This window comes from Drosophila subpulchrella, unplaced genomic scaffold (assembly GCF_014743375.2).
Source record: "Drosophila subpulchrella strain 33 F10 #4 breed RU33 unplaced genomic scaffold, RU_Dsub_v1.1 Primary Assembly Seq177, whole genome shotgun sequence".
Lineage (NCBI taxonomy): Eukaryota > Metazoa > Arthropoda > Insecta > Diptera > Drosophilidae > Drosophila > Drosophila subpulchrella.
In genome coordinates this window covers 76,747-97,308 of record NW_023665513.1, presented here as the reverse complement: position 1 = coordinate 97,308, position 20,562 = coordinate 76,747, and the positions used below count along the sequence as shown (strand labels likewise).

General features: G+C 44.6%; 1 long non-coding RNA gene across 1 annotated transcript; it reads right to left on the bottom strand.

Moving 5' to 3' along the window:
* Window positions 1–5,591: 5,591 nt before the first annotated feature.
* On the bottom strand, window positions 5,592–15,853 carry LOC119559126. The gene is made up of 3 exons (XR_005220683.1): window positions 15,675–15,853; window positions 15,554–15,624; window positions 5,592–6,787 (listed from the first exon to the last, which is right to left on the bottom strand). It is a non-coding gene; the product is annotated as an uncharacterized LOC119559126 (long non-coding RNA).
* Between the last annotated feature and the right edge of the window lie 4,709 nt (window positions 15,854–20,562).

Genomic DNA, 20,562 nt, shown 5'->3' with positions numbered 1-20,562 from the left:
CCTGCTCTGGGTATGTTGCAAGCGCACTATGGTGGGAGAAAAGAACTTAATTACTTTGTACGGGCCCTCGTACTTGGGTGCTAGCTTAGCGGCAAAGTTATCCGCTGCCCTGGACAAATGATGCTGTTTTATGAAGACCAGCGATCCTACGGTCGGTCTCCACGCACGTCGCCTGAGATCGTAATGCTTCCGCTGCTCCAACGAAGCTCTCTGAGTGTTCTCCTGTACTACCTTGAAAATGTCCCGTAGCAATTCCGCTTTCGCTTCGGGTGAACGTGGCGCTTGGCTTGGTCCTGGAGTCACTTCATCATACAAGGCTCCTGGGAGTCGTGGCTCTCTGCCTTGGACGATGAACGCTGGACTGAATCCGGTTGAGTCTGAGATGCTGCTATTAATTGCCAGATTCAGTTCGGGCAGAAGTTCGTCCCACGTCGTCTGCTTGTCCTCGATATACTGGGCGACCATCGTTTTAATGGTGCGATTGGCCCTTTCTGTCGGGTTCTGCTGCGGAGTATAAGGTGTTGTATGTTGGATCTCCATTCCCGCCTGCTTGCAGAAGGCTTTGAATGAACGACTTGTAAACTGTGTCCCATTATCGCAGACAAATGTTCGGGGAATACCAAAGTGATTCAAAATCCTCTCCCGAAAGGATTTTTCGAGATGCGCCGAAGTAGCTTTTCTCAAGGGGACCAACTCAACCCATTTCGAAAAGGCGTCGAAGAATACGAGCAGCATCGTATTCCCACTCTTGGATCGCGGAAGGGGCCCAATAAAATCGGCGCAGACAGTATCGAACGGCTCGTTAATTTGTCTGGTGAACATTTTACCCGCCGGTTTGGTTTGGCTGACTTTGAACCGTTGGCAAGTGTCACACTTGCGGACATACCTGGCAATATCGCGGAAAAGACGTGGCCAGTAATATCTCTGGGCGATCCGGGTGGTTGTCTTCTTGACTCCGAGATGTCCTGCCGTGGGCTGGTCATGGCATTCCGACAGTACTCGCTGGTCGGGATCCGATATGCCGATAGAGCTGTTGGTTCTCGTACGCGTAGTCCGGGTAATCTTCAGGCCTGTCCTGAACAAGTTTCAGCATCCGCTGGTACCATGTGCATCCCGGCTTATCCTCCTGGATCATCTGAAGTACTTCCAAAGGCTGTCGAGAAAGTGCATCTGCAACAATGTTCTGGCTCCCGCGTCGATAGGTGACGTCAAACTGGTACTGCTGCAGTTCCAACGCCCAGCGCGCTATGCGGCCGGTGGGATTATCAATCGAGTTGAGCCACTTCAAGGCGAGGTGGTCCGTTATCACCTCAAATCGATAACCTTCCAAGTAGCATCTGAGTTTCCTGATGGCCCATATGATAGCCAGACACTCCTTTTCCGTGGCGGACTAGTTTTCCTCGGCGGCGATGAGGCGTCTGCTGGCGAATGCGATGACTCGTTCTTCTCCCTGGATTTTCTGCGTTAAAACTGCTCCTAGGCCGATGTCGCTGGCGTCTGTTTGCAACACAAACTTCTCGTTGAAGTCGGGGCAGGCGAGAACCAGCGCCTCCGTGAGTTTTCTTTTGAGTTCCTCGAACGCATCTTGCTGCTCCTGCTCCCATTGCCATTTCTTTCCTTTCTTGAGTAGCAAAGACATGGGCTGCACTACGCTGGCAAAGTTGGGTACAAATCTCCTGTACCATGACGCGATCCCTAGACATCTCCTCAACTCCTTGCATGTGGTGGGCGGACTCAGTCGCCGTACTGCCGAAATCTTGTCGGGATCCGTGTGAATTCCCTCCTCACTGATGACGTGTCCCAAGTACACCAGGCTGCGCTTAAAGAAACTGCATTTCTTCGCGTTGAGACGAAGGTTCCCCTTTCGTAGCCGTCGAAATACTTCTTGTAGATGCTGCACATGCTCCTCCAGAGTGCGGCCGATGATGATGATGTCATCCAAATACGCAAACGCGTTGGGCTCCATGTCCGGTCCTATGACGCTGTCGAGCGCCCGCTGGAATGTGGCTGGTGCTGAGTGGAGGCCAAACGGCATCACTTTCCAGTGATACAAGCCCCTCCCGGGGACTGTAAATGCTGTGCACTCGCGGCTGGACTCGGCTACAGGGATTTGCCAATATCCGCTCTTCAAATCGAGCGTCGATATGTACTTGGCATGGCGCAGACGCTCCAAGATGTGTGTTATCCTTGGCAGCGGGTATGCATCTGGAATAGAATGGGCATTTAGTTGTCGAAAATCTACACATAGTCGCATCTCTCCAGATTTCTTGCCCACGAGTAAAATAGGGGCGCTGTGGGGGCTCCGTGAAGGCTCTATACAGTCGTTGCGTAGCAGTTCGTCGATCTGCTCATCGATAATCCTCTGCATAGCGGGATTCTTAGGAAAATACCTCTGTTTGATGGGCTTATCATCTCGCATCGTGATCGTATGCTCAGCGATATTTGACACTCCCGTCAATCCTTCGAATTTGGCCAATTCCTCCTGTAGGAATTTGTTTACCCAGGGTTCTAATTCTTCTTGCTCGGCGTTTGCGGTGATTGCGGCTAGTGCTCCTCCAGTGTCAGGCGTGTATCCTGGTCTGACTGGGGAAGGCGCTCGCCCTTCCTCTACTGGTTCCGCTGAAACAGTAGCATGATTCCGTCGAAATGGATTATTTCGCACGGCGTTGTCGTCTCGAGACCCTAAAATACTGCTGGTCGGGGTGGTTTGCACCTCGTTATCTGGATCGTTGTTTGCTGGAGTGAACGCATTTGTCAAGAGAGGAGGCATAGCTAAGTCGTTAGTGGGGCTGCTTATTAGGAGAGGGTTCAGCTGCACCGAAGCGCGGCCGCATTGGAGAGTGGCAGACACGCCACAGAGGAAGTCTATGCCCAATAGCACATCTTCCATGATCGAAGGGAAAACTAGCAGTGGAAAGGTGACCCAACGTTGGTCCAACCGGACTTTGGCTACCAGAGACTTGGTTATCTCCTTGCGTGAGCCTTCCGCCAGGCTGACATGAGAGTGTACCGACCGTACGTTATGTGGCGTCCCTACACGTTGAACAACTCGTTCGCTCACGAAGCTTCTGCTAGCTCCGGTGTCTATGGTAGCGTTAAACTCCTGACCCTCGATTTGCACCTGCGCGATAATTCTGCTCGACTGAACCTGTAAGATTTCTCCTAATTCCGGGGATTCCTGTAGGCAGTCTCCGTCCGCTCCCCGAGGGGGCGAAGACTCCTCTCGTTTCCCGGCTGGGACCACAATCCCAACAAAAGAGGACTCTGGGATTGCGACATGTAGCTGAACGGTGACCTTCCTGGGCACAATTCCTGCAAGCAAGACTGAAATTCGGCACCATTGACCTGTTCCCCACTCGAGGAACTGATTGTAAAACTGTGGCTGGGGTGGGTGGTCGTCTGGCCGGTCGTGTGAAATTCTGTTGACCTATTGGTGATGCTCCTGCATACGCTGGGATCTCGTACTCGTTCCTTCTAGGCGCTGGTTGTGGTTCGGCCAACATTCTGACATGGCTTCCTGTGCTCCGATCGTGGGTGACCTCGTAGTTTACCGCTAAAGTGGTAAGTTGCTCCAAAGTGGTGAAGTCGTGCCTCCTTGCGTACATCTGATACTCCGGTTGGAGATTTTCATAGATCCGGTCCAACTCCTGCTCCGCATTATACCCCGCTCTGTGCATCATGAGTCTGATGTTGACTAGGTATTGTTTGAAAGTCTCTCCCCGTCGCTGATCTCTGGTGCGGATCTCATCCTCGAGTCGCTGAAAGTACCTGGGTGGCAGAAAGAAGTCAAGAAACGCCGTCTTGAAGTTCGTCCAAGATTTTCCTAGCAGCTGGCTTGTCCGAAATCAGTGCTCAGCTGTATCCGTCAAAAGACCAGGGATGGCCTGCGTCATCTTCTCCATGTCAACTTCGTATGCGGTGGCTCGTTCCTCGAGGTGTTGGATGAAGGTTATGGGGTCCGTGGTCCCGTCAAAAGTGATTCCCCAATTCTTCAGCTTTTCCGCTAGCGTGGCTGCGGACATCTCTGATTTCCTGGGAAAAATATCCCGCTTGACCGGATGGATCTCCGTGTCTCCGACTACATCAGCGGCACCTCTGCCTTCCAGTGCACCTGAAGCTGTGTTGGACCCGGTGGGTGTGGGTTCGGAGTCGGTGAACGCTGCTTCCTATCCGTTAGGGCGGCTGTAATTTCCGCCTCGCATTCCTGTAGCCGCTCGGCTATCTCCAGCACGTGGTCGCCCCGATTATTAAAAGCAGCCAGCCGGCTCCTCATTTCCTCAACTGTTCCGGTTGCTTCCAAGGAAAACTCCTTCAGAATCGCCTCCAATTCCCGCTTCCGGAGATACGAAATCCAACGCGCCCCATATTGCTGTGAAATAATAGTTAACTGGCAAACGACAGGAAAAGTTTCGATAGGACGAGAAAAATTCTTGGACGAGGGTCAAACAATGTTCTAACTGGTTAAAATCTTCATTGAAAATTTTATTTTATTTGTCACCAAGAATTCACTGAATTCCCACGTGCAACGATGGTGACCACAATCCGATGTCAAACGACGATTTAATTCCTAAATTTTCTCGACGGTGATTGAATTTTGTTCGACGACGATGTAGTTTTAAATTTTTCCACGACGATGTTCTTGAGAGCTGCCGATGCACGTGTTGACTCGGCGACGGTTATATGAGAAGCCCCCAACGATGTGATCCCGTTGCCTGTACTTGATCGACTCCTGCTCGTGTGAGAGGGACGACGATGAGAGTGAAAACGAAAAAACAAAATGGCTGCGCTGTGGGGAGTATACGTTAGCTTTTCCCTACCTCGTGCTTTCGAAACTCTCGTGACCTGAGTTGGCTAGCCTAGAGGGCTCTCGCTCTCTCTCTCTTTCCGATTATCTGCCTGTATGTGTTTCGTCCTCACTTGATTTTCTGGCCACGTGAGCTTGGAACAAAGAATCTCTGATTTTAGGTTATGTACTTTGCTCTGCCTAGAAATACATGTATGTGTGTCTGCGTGCGTTAGAAATTTCTCGCTGTGTGTGGGTATACTTTTGTATAAGTTATATATATTTCCCTGTTTCCTGCCCTAGAAATTTTTGTGTCCCTCGATATATGACTCTCCTTACGTTCCGACTTAAAAATTTCGCTTCTAAGTGACTGAACCGAAAATTTTCAAACTCTCTGTACACAGATGGGTCTTTAGGCCATATTTAGGTCGTCTAAAATTTCGTAAACCCCATGTCCCTGTTCGGGCGCCATTCTGTAAAGAAGTCTCGTAGGCTGGGATATACTCAGTCCCGCCAGGGTCTCTTTACCGAAAATATTTGTAAAGATATGGGACAAAAAGGTCTAAGACGAAAATCGGTTGGCTGGCGTAAGATGTAGAGTGCCAGCCACCGGGGTACGGAGTGAGAGAAACAGTTTATTCGGTGTCTGTAGCAGAGTGAAAAGCGTCAGCGGCTCATAGCATTCGCTACGAGAAGGCCGAGAGAGAGGGGATCGATTATGGGGACAACTTTTCCCTAGGGCAGAATTTATGGCCTAAAATCTAGGCATTTGTCTGGAAATATTCATATTTATGCGTGGCCAGCTTGATTGGATTTTTTAATATCTGAGAAATATTTTTATTTAATTAATGAGCAACAGGTTTCCAAAAGTTGGGTCCACCCCTTTCTCTCGGTGTAGTCAGCTCGGAAATCAAAGTATTCAAAGGGAAAAAGAACAACATGGCAGCGGCAATTTTGTGTTCAGATATGTAAGAAAATATTCTTAATTTAAATTCTTGGTTCATGTTTTTTTCCTCAGTGCTCGCAATTAACGGGTTAGGTTAGGTCATGGTTTATAAATTCTAGCCTACTCTGGGCGAAGCCGCATCGAGGCCTTCGAGAAATTTCTCATTGCACGGGACTCTCGCTGGCCAAAATGCGGTTCACTCCACTCACTCACCCGTCTCGCTCTCACGCACACACACACGCGTGACTCCGGGTGCTCCGCCGCTGGTCCTGGGCCGGCACACTCTCCTCGAGGTCGTCTAGGTAAACTCCTTCCTGGGTCACTTGGCATCAGCCCGAAGGCAAAAGACTCCTGTTGTCCACACAAATTTGCTCTGCTAACACTTCTGATCCCGTGCGCCGCGTTTTCCAAAAGTCACCTCGTCAAGCTTTGCCGCCGCGTTTTGTTCAAGTTTTCGGCTGCTCTGGGTTTTTTCCACTTGTCGAAGTTTCGGTACTCCTTTTCTCTCGCTCTTCCCTTGGCGCGTGCCAATTTTCGGGGGTTGTTTTTCTCCTCGATCGCATGTCCTCTCTCGCTTGCTCCTGTGCGGCGCTGCACCTATCGTGGTGAATATTTCGTTGCTCTCCTGGTGTGTGTGTGTGTGGCTACTGCTGATGCGAGAGCGGAGGGGGAAAGCTTAGCTTAAGATAATTCTTGGGTACTAATATAAAATCTTAACATCTTAACAAATCTTACAATTATTGGTTAAGCTTACATATTAAGTGAACTGTAAAAAGTTTTTACAAAGTTATGCGCGAGGGTTTTGTTTTGTTGTTAGCTGCTGTTGTTGTTGTCGCTGGCTGCTGAGGTTGCTGGCGCTGGCGATGTTGTAACTGCTGGCTGGCGATGTTGTTGGCGCTAACTGGCGTTGTTGTTGGCGCTGGTGACCGATGCTGTTGGCGCTGGCGATGTTGTAGCTGCTAGCTGCTGTTGTTGTTGGCGCTGGCGGCCGATGTTGTTGTCGCTGGCTGCCGATGTTGTGGGCGCTATTTGTGAGGGGTCAAACGACTCCTCACTGGCTGAAATTTTCCCAAAAGTCTTATATCTTTTGCAGGTAGTAAATAAGTCGGAACCAGCCGGATCGGACAACTATATCTTAAAGCTCCCATAGGAATAATCGGAAAAAAAATGTTAAAAAATTATATCTGTGGTGTTTTTTAACTTATTACTTTCTTTCCTTGGAAATAACATTTTTTAATTAGTTTTGAATTTGGAATTAAATTTTATCAAAATCGGAAGACTATATCATATAGCTGCCATAGGAACGATCGTAAAATTGGTGGGAAAATAATATGAAACAAATTATAGCTTCGGTATTCCTTAATATAAAACCTCCTACGCTTGGAAATAACATTTTTAAATTAGTTCTGAATTTCGAATTAAATTTTATCAAAATCGGACGACTATATCATATAGCTGCCATAGGAACGATCGTAAAATCGGTGGGAAAATAATATGAAACAAATTATAACTTCGGTGTTTTTTAACATATAACCTCCTACGCTTGGAAATAACATTTTTTAATTAGTTCTGAATTTCGAATTTAATTTTATCAAAATCGGACGACTATATAATATAGCTGCCATAGGAACGATCGCAAAATTGGTGGGAAAATAATATGAAACAAATTATATCTTCGGTGTTCCTTTACATATTACCTCCTACGCTTGGAAATAACATTTTTTAATTAGTTCTGAATTTCAAGTTAAATTTTATCAAAATCGGACGACTACATCATATAGCTGCCATAGGAACGATCGTAAAATCGGTGGGAAAATAATATGAAACACATTATAGCTTCGGTGTTTCTTAACATATAACCTCATACGCTTCGAAACAACATTTTTTAATTAGTTCTGAATTTCGAATTTAATTTTATCAAAATCGGACGACTATATCATATAGCTGCCATAGGAACGATCGTAAAATCGGTGGGAAAATAATATGAAACAAATTATAACTTCGGTGTTTTTAAACATATAACCTCCTACGCTTGGAAATAACATTTTTTAATTCATTCTGAATTTCGAATTTAATTTTATCAAAATCGGACGACTATATCATATAGCTGCCAAAGGAACGATCGTAAAATTGGAAATAAATTTCTTAATTAGTTCTGAATTTAATTTTATCATAATCGGACGACTATATCATATAGCCGCCATAGGGACGATCGGAAAATTGGTGGGAAAATAATATGAAACAATTTATAGCTTCGGTGTTTTTTTATACCCTTGCAGAGGGTATAATGATTTCAGTCAGAAGTTTGCAACGCAGTGAAGGAGACGTTTCCGACCCCATAAAGTATATATATTCTTGATCAGCATCACTAGACGAGTCGATCTAGCCATGTCCGTCTGTTCGTCTGTCCGTCCGTCTCTCAGTTTTAAAGCTATCGGGCTGAAATTTTCCCAGCCGGATCGGACAACTATATCTTATAGCTCCCATAGGAATAATCGGAAAAAAAATGTTAAAAAATTATATCTTTGGTGTTTTTTAACTTATTACCTCCTTTCCTTGGAAACAAATTATAGCTTCGGTGTTCCTTAACATATAACCTCCTACGCTTGGAAATAACATTTTTTAATTAGTTCTGAATTTCGAATTTAATTTTATCAAAATCGGACGACTATATAATATAGCTGCCATAGGAACGATCGTAAAATTGGTGGGAAAATAATATGAAACAAATTATAGCTTCGGTGTTCCTTTACATATTACCTCCTACGCTTGAAAATAATATTTTTTATAATATAAAACAAATTATAGCTTCGGTGTTCCTTTACATATTACCTCCTACGCTTGGAAATAATATTTTTTAATTAGTTCTGAATTTCAAATTAAATTTTATCAAAATCGGACGACTACATCATATAGCTGCCATAGGAACGATCGTAAAATCGGTGGGAAAATAATATGAAACACATTATAGCTTCGGTGTTCCCCAACATATAACCTCATGCGCTTGGAAATAACATTTTTTAATTAGTTCTGAATTTCGAATTTAATTTTATCAAAATCGGACGACTATATCATATAGCTGCCATAGGAACGATCGTAAAATCGGTGGGAAAATAATATGAAACACATTATAGCTTCGGTGTTCCCCAACATATAACCTCATGCGCTTGGAAATAACATTTTTTAATTAGTTCTGAATTTCGAAATTAATTTTATCAAAATCGGACGACTATATCATATAGCTGCCAAAGGAACGATCGTAAAATTGGAAATAAATTTCTTAATTAGTTCTGAATTTAATTTTATCATAATCGGACGACTATATCATATAGCTGCCATAGGGACGATCGGAAAATTGGTGGAAAAATAATATGAAACAAATTATAGCTTCGGTGTTTTTTTATACCCTTGCAGAGGGTATAATGATTTCAGTCAGAAGTTTGCAACGCAGTGAAGGAGACGTTTCCGACCCCATAAAGTATATATATTCTTGATCAGCATCACTAGACGAGTCGATCTAGCCATGTCCGTCTGTCCGTCCGTCTCTCAGTTTTAAAGCTATCGGGCTGAAATTTTCCCAAAGGTCTTATATCTTTTGCAGGTAGTATATAAGACGGAACCAGCCGGATCGGACAAGTATATCTTATAGCTCCCATAGGAATAATCGGGAAAAATATGTAAAAAAAATAATATCGGTGTTTTTTAACATATTACCTCCATTCTTTGGAAATAACATTTCTTAATTAGTCTTGAATTTCGAATTAAATTTTATCAAAATCGGTACCAGTCCAAACCTCATCGAGTAAAGACGTGCTATCAGCAGAACTCCGCGAGTACCAGCAGTTACAAATACAAAATTCTAACAATTTTTGTAAACACAAACAAGTGCTCAAAGAAAATTTCAAAAAAAAAACCCAATAACAAAAATCACATCGCAACCGTTACAAACGCGCACAAGCGCCTTGTGCAGCGGGCGGCAGCCCAGGCACAACAACAATGCATCGACCACCGGACTTAGACTTCCCCCCTCTGTCTACAAGAACAGCACTATTCGAACCGAAATTTCTCACGATCACCAGAACGGACAATGAGACATTTGAAAAAGTATCACCATTCGTGGTTAAAAAGGTCATTGACTTCACCTGCGGTGGCGAAGTGGAGTCTTGTAACAAGAATAGAAACGGAACCTTATTAATTAAAACCAAAGGCGCAAACCAGGCATATAGATTACTAAGGCTAACGCAATTCCACAACTTCACTGTTTCCGTAACCGAGCATGAAACTCTAAATTTCTCAAAAGGAGTCATCTACTCTAATGAACTTCGCAACATAGATGAATTGGATATTCTAAACGAGCTTAAGTCGCAAAAGGTAACCAACATTGAAAAAATACGTATCATGAAGAACAATATCCTACAAGAATCAGGACTCATAACCGTCACTTTTGGATCAACAACTCTACCCGAAACCTTGATGATAGGATACGAGAGAGTTAGAGTTCGACCACATATTCCACGCCCACTGAAATGCCGTAACTGCCTGAAGTTTGGACACCCGACCAAATTCTGCAGAAGCCCCAAAACCTGCTCCAACTGTTCCGCAGAAGCACACACCACAGAGGACACCGAATGCGACAAACCTAAGTTTTGCATAAACTGCAAGTATGATATAAACAACCAATTCAATCACAGCCCACTAGATAAAACATGCCCCGCCTTTATAAAACAAAAAGAAATAACAACAATAAAAACCCTACAAAAAGTTGACCACAAAACCGCCACAAGAATATATAATATGCGCCACATCCATCAAACTACTCCGTACTCCAAGATAACGTCCACCAATCAACCTACGACCACTGTAAGCGAAGCCCAAAAGACTGCCAGCACCCAAGCACCTACCAGCACAAGCACCAACCGTCAGTTAAGGTCATACACCGACATCATGGATCACCAACCCACCACTTCGTCCAAACGCACCGTCATTGAAGAAATGGAGACTGAGATTTCATCAGATTCCACTACGACCCTCCCAAAGAAGAAGATGACTGAATCCGACCGTAAGCTTAGAAGCCAAAATAATAGTAAGACAAACCTAACATCAAAACCTTCTCTCAAAGCCAAAGATAAATCAGACAAATCAAAGCCTATAAATACTACCAAATTAGCCAACGAATTAAGTAGACTAGCCAATCACAACAGCTCTGAGGAAGAACTTTGAGTAGATATTTAAAAAAAAAAAAAAAAAAAAAACTATTTAAATAATCACAATGGTATTAATCCTGCAATGGAACTGTAACGGTTACATAAACAATTACGACCAACTACAATTATTACTTAATTGTTATAACCCAAAAGCCATCTGCCTGCAAGAAACCCATTTACATTCCCTTAATAACATTCCCATCCCTATCAACTTCACATTCATACATAAAAACACATCAAACAACTCCCACGGTGGAGTAGGAATTCTAATCCACAACTCAATTCAAAACGAACAAGTTAATCTTAACAACGATTTCGAATCTGTAGGAGTTATTATTCACTCCAAACAAAAGCTTCGACTCATATCCACTTACATTGCCCCAAACAAGAATTTTGAACTACGAAATTTGGAAAATATGTATGGTAATCCCAATGAAAATACCATCATAGCAGGTGACTTCAACAGCTGGCACCAAAGCTGGGGATCGCCTAACAATAATAGAAAGGGATGTACGATTTTTAAATACATTTCACAATCTAACCTAATTACCCTAAACGATGGCTCCCCAACCCATTTCTCAACTCACCATACAATGACACATGTGGACCTAACAATAATTACCCCGAACCTCGCCACTCAGACCAAATGGAAAACCGATCATGAACTCTTCGGTAGTGATCATTTTCCCATCCATATTAATCTTTTTGATAATGAAAATTCCAGTAAAAGCTACAAGATCCCCAGATACAAACTTGAATCCGCAAACTGGCCCCTCTTCACATCACTCACAGATATTTTCCACAACAAAAGGCCACCAAGCAGCCAAATAAATCAAGAAGCCGCCAACATTATAAAAATAACCCATCAAAGCGCAAGTACAGCAATCCCGCAATCAAACCCAGCATTTAATAAAAAGAAAACCGTCCCTTGGTGGAACACATCCCTCGAACAACTTAGAACCAATAAAAACCAATCGTGGTACTTGCTAAGAAGAAGTATATCTCTCGAAAACATCATACAGTTCAAGAAAAACAAGGCTTTGTTTAGAAGAGAACTGAAACAAGCAAAACGCAGCTCTCTGCAAAAGTTTACTGCAGAAATAAACCCGAATTCAACTCCCTCAAAAATCTGGGCAAACATCAATACATTCTGCGGAAGAAAAACCAGAAATGATATACATTGCTTAACATCCCCCTCAGATCCATCTATAAACATTATAAATTCAGAATCCATAGCCCAAGTCCTCGTCACTCACTGGTCAGAATCGTCTTCGGACTCTAAATTTACCGATTTATTCCAAACTAATAAGAACAGAGTCTACTCAATGAATTTATCCCACAATCCATCACCGGAAGCAATCTCAGTAGAATCTAAAATCACATTGATTGAGTTCAAAGCAGCTCTAAACAGCCTCAATGGAAAGACACCCGGTCTTGATCGCATTTCATACCCAATGATTAAAAACTTCAGTCAGCCATTAACAAGTCGGTTAATAAATTTATACAACAAAATCCTAGACAGCCACATCCCTCAGCAATTTAAAAACAGTATTATAATACCGATCCATAAACCCAATACTCCCAAAACATCTGTAACCTCGTATCGTCCCATATCGCTCAACCCTTGTCTTTCGAAGGTGCTAGACAAAATCATAGCAAACCGACTCTGGTGGCTTGCATTAAACTGCAAACTCCTCGATAGTCGACAGCTCGGTTTTCGAAAGGGCATGTCCGTATCTGAATGCCTAACTCTGTTAGACTACCAGACTACCGCAGCCCTATCAACCAGAAGCCACATTTCAATTATTAGTCTCGACTTCGAAAAAGCTTACGACAAAATAGGAATTCACGCAATAATAGACGAGTTACAGAGATGGAGAATCGGACCAAAATTGTTGAATTACGTAAAAAACTTCCTAACCAATCGCAAGATAAAAGTCAAAGTGAGCAACACTTTTTCTGAAGACAGACCACTGTACAATGGGATCCCTCAAGGTTCACCACTGTCCGTAATTCTCTTTTTAATATCGTACAACAAACTATGCCGCACCATTGAAATCCATAGGGGATTCAAATTCTTTTCCTATGCAGACGACTTCACTATACTGAAGAAAATTAATAAAAATGTAAACACAATGTCTATAAACAGCCTATTCACAGACATATTAAGCTGGTGTGACTACTCAGGAGCGAAACTCTCTGTGCAAAAATGTAAACATCTGCATATCTGCCGGAAACATAGGTGTAATTTTACAATCACATCACAAGCATACCCTCTTAACCAAGCTAATTCCCTTAAAATCCTTGGCCTTACCATATCAAGTAGATACAGGTGGAAAGATCACATAGACACTCTGGCAGTAGAACTATCAAAAAGACTCAACATAATTAAATGGTTAGGCAATCGTAGATACAACTGCGACACCAGATCTTTAATAAATACAATAAACGCTCTTGTTATGTCCAAGATTGACTACTGTCTCCCATTTTATGGGAATTGCCCTCTCTCTTGTCTAAGAAAACTCAAAACTATCTACCATGCAGCTTTAAGACTTGCTTTTGGAGCACCACGCACAACTCCAATCAATAACCTTCTGATTGAATCCGATATTACACCTATCGAGATTAGAATTGAGCTGACCACTGCGCGGATTTGTAAGGTTTTCTCATTCGCCAAAAATACGCCACTTCAAACCGTCCTCCAAAAGATAAAGAACGCCAAAAGAACACCCAGAATACCTTCAATCCTACATAAAGCGTCAGAATTCGTTCTCGAAAATGGAATAAACTGCACTTCAGTTAAATTAAGGAAACAGAAACATCCCCCATGGTCCTTCTCAGAAGATAAAATAGACTTAACACTACATTACACAACTAAATCGAACACTCCTACAACTGTTTTCCAAACAAAATTCCTCTCCCTTAAAGAACTCTACAATAACTACGCATTCATATACACAGATGGATCCAAATCTGGGCACGGAGTATCTTATAGCATCACTACGGACACACGCATCATTAAAACAGCACTCCTACCAGCACATAGCTCTATCTTCACCGCAGAAGTGGCAGCTATTTATGCAGCGTGTGATTACGCTGTATCACAAAAGAAGAGATTCGTCATTTGCTCGGACTCACTATCGTCACTGCAATCAATAGCCAACATAAGCAACCAATCCTTCTACACCGCTCGAATCAGAGATATTCTCAACAGCCATCAGTCGTACATAAAATTATTGTGGATCCCAGGACACACAAACATAACTGGAAACGACACAGCTGACGCAGCTGCCAAGGAAGCTCACTTATTTCCACACCTCTACGAAAACAATTACAACTACAAGGACACACAATTATTTATCAAACAGAAATTCAAAAAACAATTCGCATCTCTATGGGAAAATACTTCAGACCACTATAAACTTATAAACCCCAACAAACTATCTTTAAAAAATTACAACATTAAAGCAAACGATATTAATCGCCAAGACTTGATTAAGTTTTCAAGACTAAGGCTGGGACACTCAAAGCTCACGCACGAACACATAATAAACAAACAAGCAGCACCGCAATGTGAACGCTGCAACACATCGATCACCATCAAGCACATTATCCTAAAATGTCCTCTCTTTCTATCAGAAAGAAACAAATTCCTACCTTCAAACCCGTCAGAACTCCTTACCCCCAACACCCCCAATATCATAGCTTCCATGAATTTCTTAAAGGCAATAAAGTTATACCATGTAATTTAAAACCTAGACATAGTCTATATGTAAAAATGTAAATTGTATATAACAAACGTAGCTTAAGGCCACAGTAGCTATAGCTACAATGAAAAGCATAGGCTATAGGTAATTTCTCAATTGCCTTTTAGCCTGAGAATAAATAAATAAATAAAACATTTCTTAATTAGTTTTGAATTTCGAATTAAATTTTATCAAAATCGGAAGACTATATCATATAGCTGCCATAGGAACGATCGTAAAATTGGTGGGAAAATAATATGAAACAAATTATAGCTTCGGTGTTCCTTAACATATAACCTCCTACGCTTGGAAATAACATTTTTTAATTAGTTCTGAATTTTCAATTAAATTTTATCAAAATCGGACGACTATATCATATAGCTGCCATAGGAACGATCGTAAAATCGGTGGGAAAATAATATAAAACACATTATAGCTTCGGTGTTTTTATACCCGTTACTCGTAGAGTAAAAGGGTATTCTAGATTCGTCGAAAAGTATGTAACAGGCAGAAGGAAGCGTTTCCGACCCCATAAAGTATATATATTCTTGATCAGGATCACTAGCCGAGTCGATCTAGCCATGTCCGTCTGTCCGGATGAACGCTGAGATCTCGGAAACTATGAGAGCTACGCTATTGAGATTTGGCGTGCAGATTCCTGAGCTTCTTACGCAGCGCAAGTTTGTTTCAGTAGAGTGCCACGCCCACTCTTACGCCCACAAACCGCCCAAAACTGATGATCCTACAGTTTTGATGCTAGAATAAAAATTTAAACTGAAATGTATTGTTCTCATCAATACCTATCGATTGATAAAAAAAAAAGTTTGCCACGCCCACTTTTACGCCCACAAACCGCCCTCTCTGCAACACTTACCCAGTTAAGTGGACCTGAACATCGATCGCCAATATATTAATTTTTTGGTCGTTGTAAATCGTGTTTAATACCTAAAAGTGCGTTTGATTAGTGCGGGACACCTCAGGCTGCAGGTACGTACCACAGACGCGACAGGAAGGTTCTACCCAGCCAACAAACCACACTGCTACGCTTGCAAAGGGTGGCCAAACTTGGTGGTCAGAAGGGGGGATCCTCACTCTCCCGCACCCACACAGCAACGCTCCACTCCAAAGCGCCACATATATGTGGTTCTGCTCACAGCTTCCACAAGCCGCACACGCGCGGTTTTTCCGGCACAAACAAACAACATCGATCAGCTGATCGCAGTGCTGGACAGCGCCGTTTCTAACAGCGAGCTTAACAGCGGGCTTAACAGCGAGCTTAACAGCGAGCTTTCCCGCTGAGCTATACAGCGGCTAAGCGGCGAGCTTTTACGAAGTCGGTTGCCCGGGAAATTCAAATAAAATAAAACCACCTTTGACACTGCCTACAGGGGTGGATGCGCAAAAAGCCAAGTTACCGGCCAATTTCCAACTCCACCGCGATAGCGGCGCCAGGTTTCAGATGATGAAACAGAAGGTGCAGCTCTCGCCAACGGGGATAGCTCCCGATGCCCACCCAGTGTCAGCGCCTCCCAAAGTGACCGGGCCAGTGTTCAACTTCGACAACAACGAGGAGGAACAAACCACCCCGAAGAGAAGTCGGGAACCAACCAGCCCTGAAGAGGCGATCGATGGAGCCCACAAGAAGCAGCGGGTGCAGAAAAGCGCCGCAGCTCTCACCGATGAGCTGGGCAAGATGCTCGATGAAATGATCGCAAAGTTCACGGACACAAAAAGCAACAACAAGAAGGTCGTCCGCCATGTCACACAGGCCACGATCGACTCATTGCATGCAATGAAGAAGCTGCAAAGCGAGATCAGTGCGACGCTGGATGAATCCCGAGCCAGGGGTCAGACCGCCAGCGCAACCCAGCAGACAACACCATCGCTCTTTGCCCCACGGCAAGAAGGCATAGAGCGAACGCATACTGGCGCGGGGAACCCTGGCAGGGTCCCGCCAAGATACCTGCCCTGGCAGCAGGTGATACGTAAAACCAAGAAGCCCCACGAGATTGCAGCGAGTATTGGGGAAGGCGAAGACCACGTGAGCCGCACCGCGAAGCGCAGGAATTAGCGCTCTGACGCTATCCTAATCAAATGCAGCAAAGGGACGTACGCAGACATGCTCAAGCTGGTCAAAACCGAGCCTACCCTTCAGGGGCTTAAGGATGGTGTGCAAGGCATACGCAGGACAGCCAATGGGAGTCTGCTACTCAAGATGCAGAAATCCTCAGACCCAGCCACGCAGAAACTGCATACAGCCATCAAGTCGGCCTTCAGCGGCAAAGCCGAAGTGGCTATGCTGGAGGACACGGTGCAAGTGGAAATCCGCGACCTAGACCTAATGACCACCTGCGAGGAGGTACTACAGGCAGTTTACGCTGAGGAGGAGTGCGACATCCCGGCGGGCGCTGCACCTAGGATGCGAAAGGCGTATGGCGGAACCCAAACGGCGACGGTCCACCTCAGACCCTCGACAAGAGGAAAATCAGGGTTGGATGGGTAGTCTGCCGCATAAGACAGAAAGTGGAGCCCAGGCGATGCTACAAATGCATGGGATTAGGCCACATGTCTGCCACATGCCCAGCGTCAGAGGAAACAGCCAAAAACACGCAGCAATCCTGCTTCAGATGTGGCAAGGATGGCCACAAGTATAAAACTTGTACCCAGGGCAAACCAAAATGCATCATCTGCACAAGAAGCGGAAAATCTGGAGGAGAGGCCGAACACTCGACCCTCAGCAGTGCGTGCCCTGAATACCGGAGAGCCATGCACGATAAACTGAATGGTTAAGGTCCTACGACGCGGAAACCAGGAGCTAAGAGAAACAACCTACAGAGCCAAGAAAAAGGTGCTGAAGAATGCGATTAAAGCTAGCAAGGCCAGATGCTTCCTGGAGCTGTGCGAAGCGGCGGATGCAGAACCATTCGGGTCAGCATACAGGATGGTCATGGGTAAGCTCAACAGACAGCGGACCCCTACCGGCCACTTACAGCTTGGCCAAATAGTGTCCACCCTGTTCCCCACCTAGCCGCCCCTTACCTGGCAAGCTACCGGGGAAGGCGATACTGTTCTCACCAGCGAATCCGAAGTCCTGGCTGCGCTAAGGAAAACCAAAGTCGAAAAAGCCCCTGGCCCCGACGGCATTCCCAATGCTGCACTGCACACACTGGTAGCAAACTTCCCTGGTATATTCACGGAGATGTACAACATGTGTCTCACCCAACGAACCTTCCCCATAGGTTGGAAGCGTCAAAGGTTGGCGCTTATCCCAAAACCGGGCAAGTTGAACGACGACGCATCCTCATACAGACCCCTATGTATGCTGAATATAACGGGGAAGATATTCGAGCGCATAATCTGCACCCACCTCGAAAAAGAACTCGACCAACTTAGAGCGTTATCGGACCACCAGTTTGGCTTCCGGAGAAAAAGAAGCACTATTGACGCGATCCAAACGGTCACCCAACTGGCTGCTAACGCAATCGAAGGAGAAAGGTGGCTAGGTGGCTCAAAAGAGTACTGCCTCGTCTGCACCCTGGACGTCAAGAATGCCTTCAACTCTGCCAACTGTAACCTTGTCCTGCAGGCACTTCATCGCATGGGAATCTCGAACTACCTGATCGACCTCGTAGCGGACTACTTCAAGGACAGAGTGCTCACATATTCCTCTGATGCCGGAGAGCACGAGTACCTGGTGACAGGAGGAGTACCTCAAGGCTCAGTCCTGGGCCCGATACTGTGGAACGTCATGTACGACGGGATCCTAAGGCAGGTACTACCCGAAGGATGCAGAGTTGTGGGATTTGCGGACGACATAGCGCTGGTAACGGTAGCGAAAATCTTCGATGAGATCACGGATAGATGCAGCCTCTCGATAGACACCCTTATGTGCTGGCTCGCAGACAACAGGTTAGCAGTCGCCGAGCACAAAACGGAGGCAGTGCTCATAAGCAGCAGGAAGACTGTGGAGAAGGCCACAATACGAGTCGGATCAACTCCATTAGAAACAAGCGCCTCAATCAAGTATCTTGGAGTACTGATCGACCACAGGTTATCGTTTAAGACGCACCTATCGTATGCAGCAGCCAAAGCACCCATATGGGCTGAAGCTATGAAGACCGCATCATACAGCCGCCAGTGCAAAGCTGTCTACAGACGCTGCGCACTGCGCATCACAAGCAGCTTCTGCACGGTATCTGAGGAAGCCGCGCTAGTGGTAGCCGGTACTATACCGATAGACCTGCTGGCGGCAGAACGAAGAGCTGGGAGCACAGGAAGCGGGACCCAGCGCAGTAACACGATCGAGGCATGGCAAAGGAGGTGGAACAATGCGACCACAGGGCGGTGGACGAACTGGCTAATTCCCAGTCTAACCCCCTGGCTGCAGAGACGACACGGACAGGTAGACTTCTACCTCATGCAGATGATCTCCGGGCACTGATGCTTTAAGGAATACCTGAATAGGTTTAAGCACGAGCCAAACCCCTGCTGCGACCACTGCGGCACAGGAAGCATCGAAGACGCGGAGCACGCGCTATTCATCTGCCCCCTATACGCTAGGAACCGAGCCGAAGCTGAAACGACAACCGTTTGTAACCTGACAGCGGACAACGTGATCAGCTGCATGCTGGAAGATCAAAGCAAGTGGGACGCGATAGCCAACATGGCCGCTGGCATCCTGAAGGATCTTAGGCGTCGAGAACGGAGTCGACGCATCGAGTCATAAGGACGAACGGCAACCTGACCGCCATCCGTCCCGCGAATTATAGCTTTGCGGCAGTCCCGCGGGATCGGAACTTTTCTACCTCTTCTACCACTTTTATTCCTGTATATATTTAAGCTTATTTAATAAAAAAAAACAAGAAAGAACGCTATAGTCGAGTGCCTCGACTATCAGATACCCGTTACTCAGCTAAAGGGATCAAAGGGAAATGAAAATAAGCAAGCAGCAAAGCAAGACTGAAATGCGCCACCTACCGGCGGTAGACAGATTTAAGCGTTATGGGCGTTAGGGTGGGCGTGGCAAATTTTTTTTTGGGTCAATCGATAAGTAGCCACGCCCACTCGAACGCCCACAAACCGCTCAAACCTGTGGCGCCCACAATTTTCATGCTAGGTACAAAATTTTAACTGAACTGTATTGGTCTCGTCAATACCTATCGATTGACCCAATAAAAAATATGCCACGCCCACCCTAACGCCCATAACGCTTAAATCTGTCTACCGCCGGCGAATATATCATATAGCTGCCATAGGAACGAACGTAAAATTGGTGGGAAAATAAAATGAAACAAATTATAGCTTCGGTGTTTTTTAACATATAACCTCCTACGCTTGGAATTAACTTTTTTTAATTAGTTCTGAATTTCGAATTTAATTTTATCAAAATCGGACGACTATATCATATAGCTGCCAAAAGAACGATCGTAAAATTGGTGGGAAAATAATATGAAACAAATTATAGCTTCGGTGTTCCTTAACATATAACCTCCTACGCTTGGAAATAACATTTTTTAATTAGTTCTGAGTTTCGAATTTAATTTTATCAAAATCGGACGACTATATCATATAGCTGCCAAAAGAACGATCGTAAAATTGGTGGGAAAATAATATGAAACAAATTATAGCTTCGGTGTTCCTTAACATATAACCTCCTACGCTTGGAAATAACATTTTTTAATTAGTTCTGAATTTCGAATTGAATTTTATCAAAATCGGAAGACCATATCATATAGCTGCCATAGGAACGATCGTAAAATTGGTGGGAAAATAATATGAAACAAATTATAGCTTCGGTGTTCCTTAACATATAACCTCCTACGCTTGGAAATAACATTTTTTAATTAGTTCTGAGTTTCGAATTAAATTTTATCAAAATCGGAC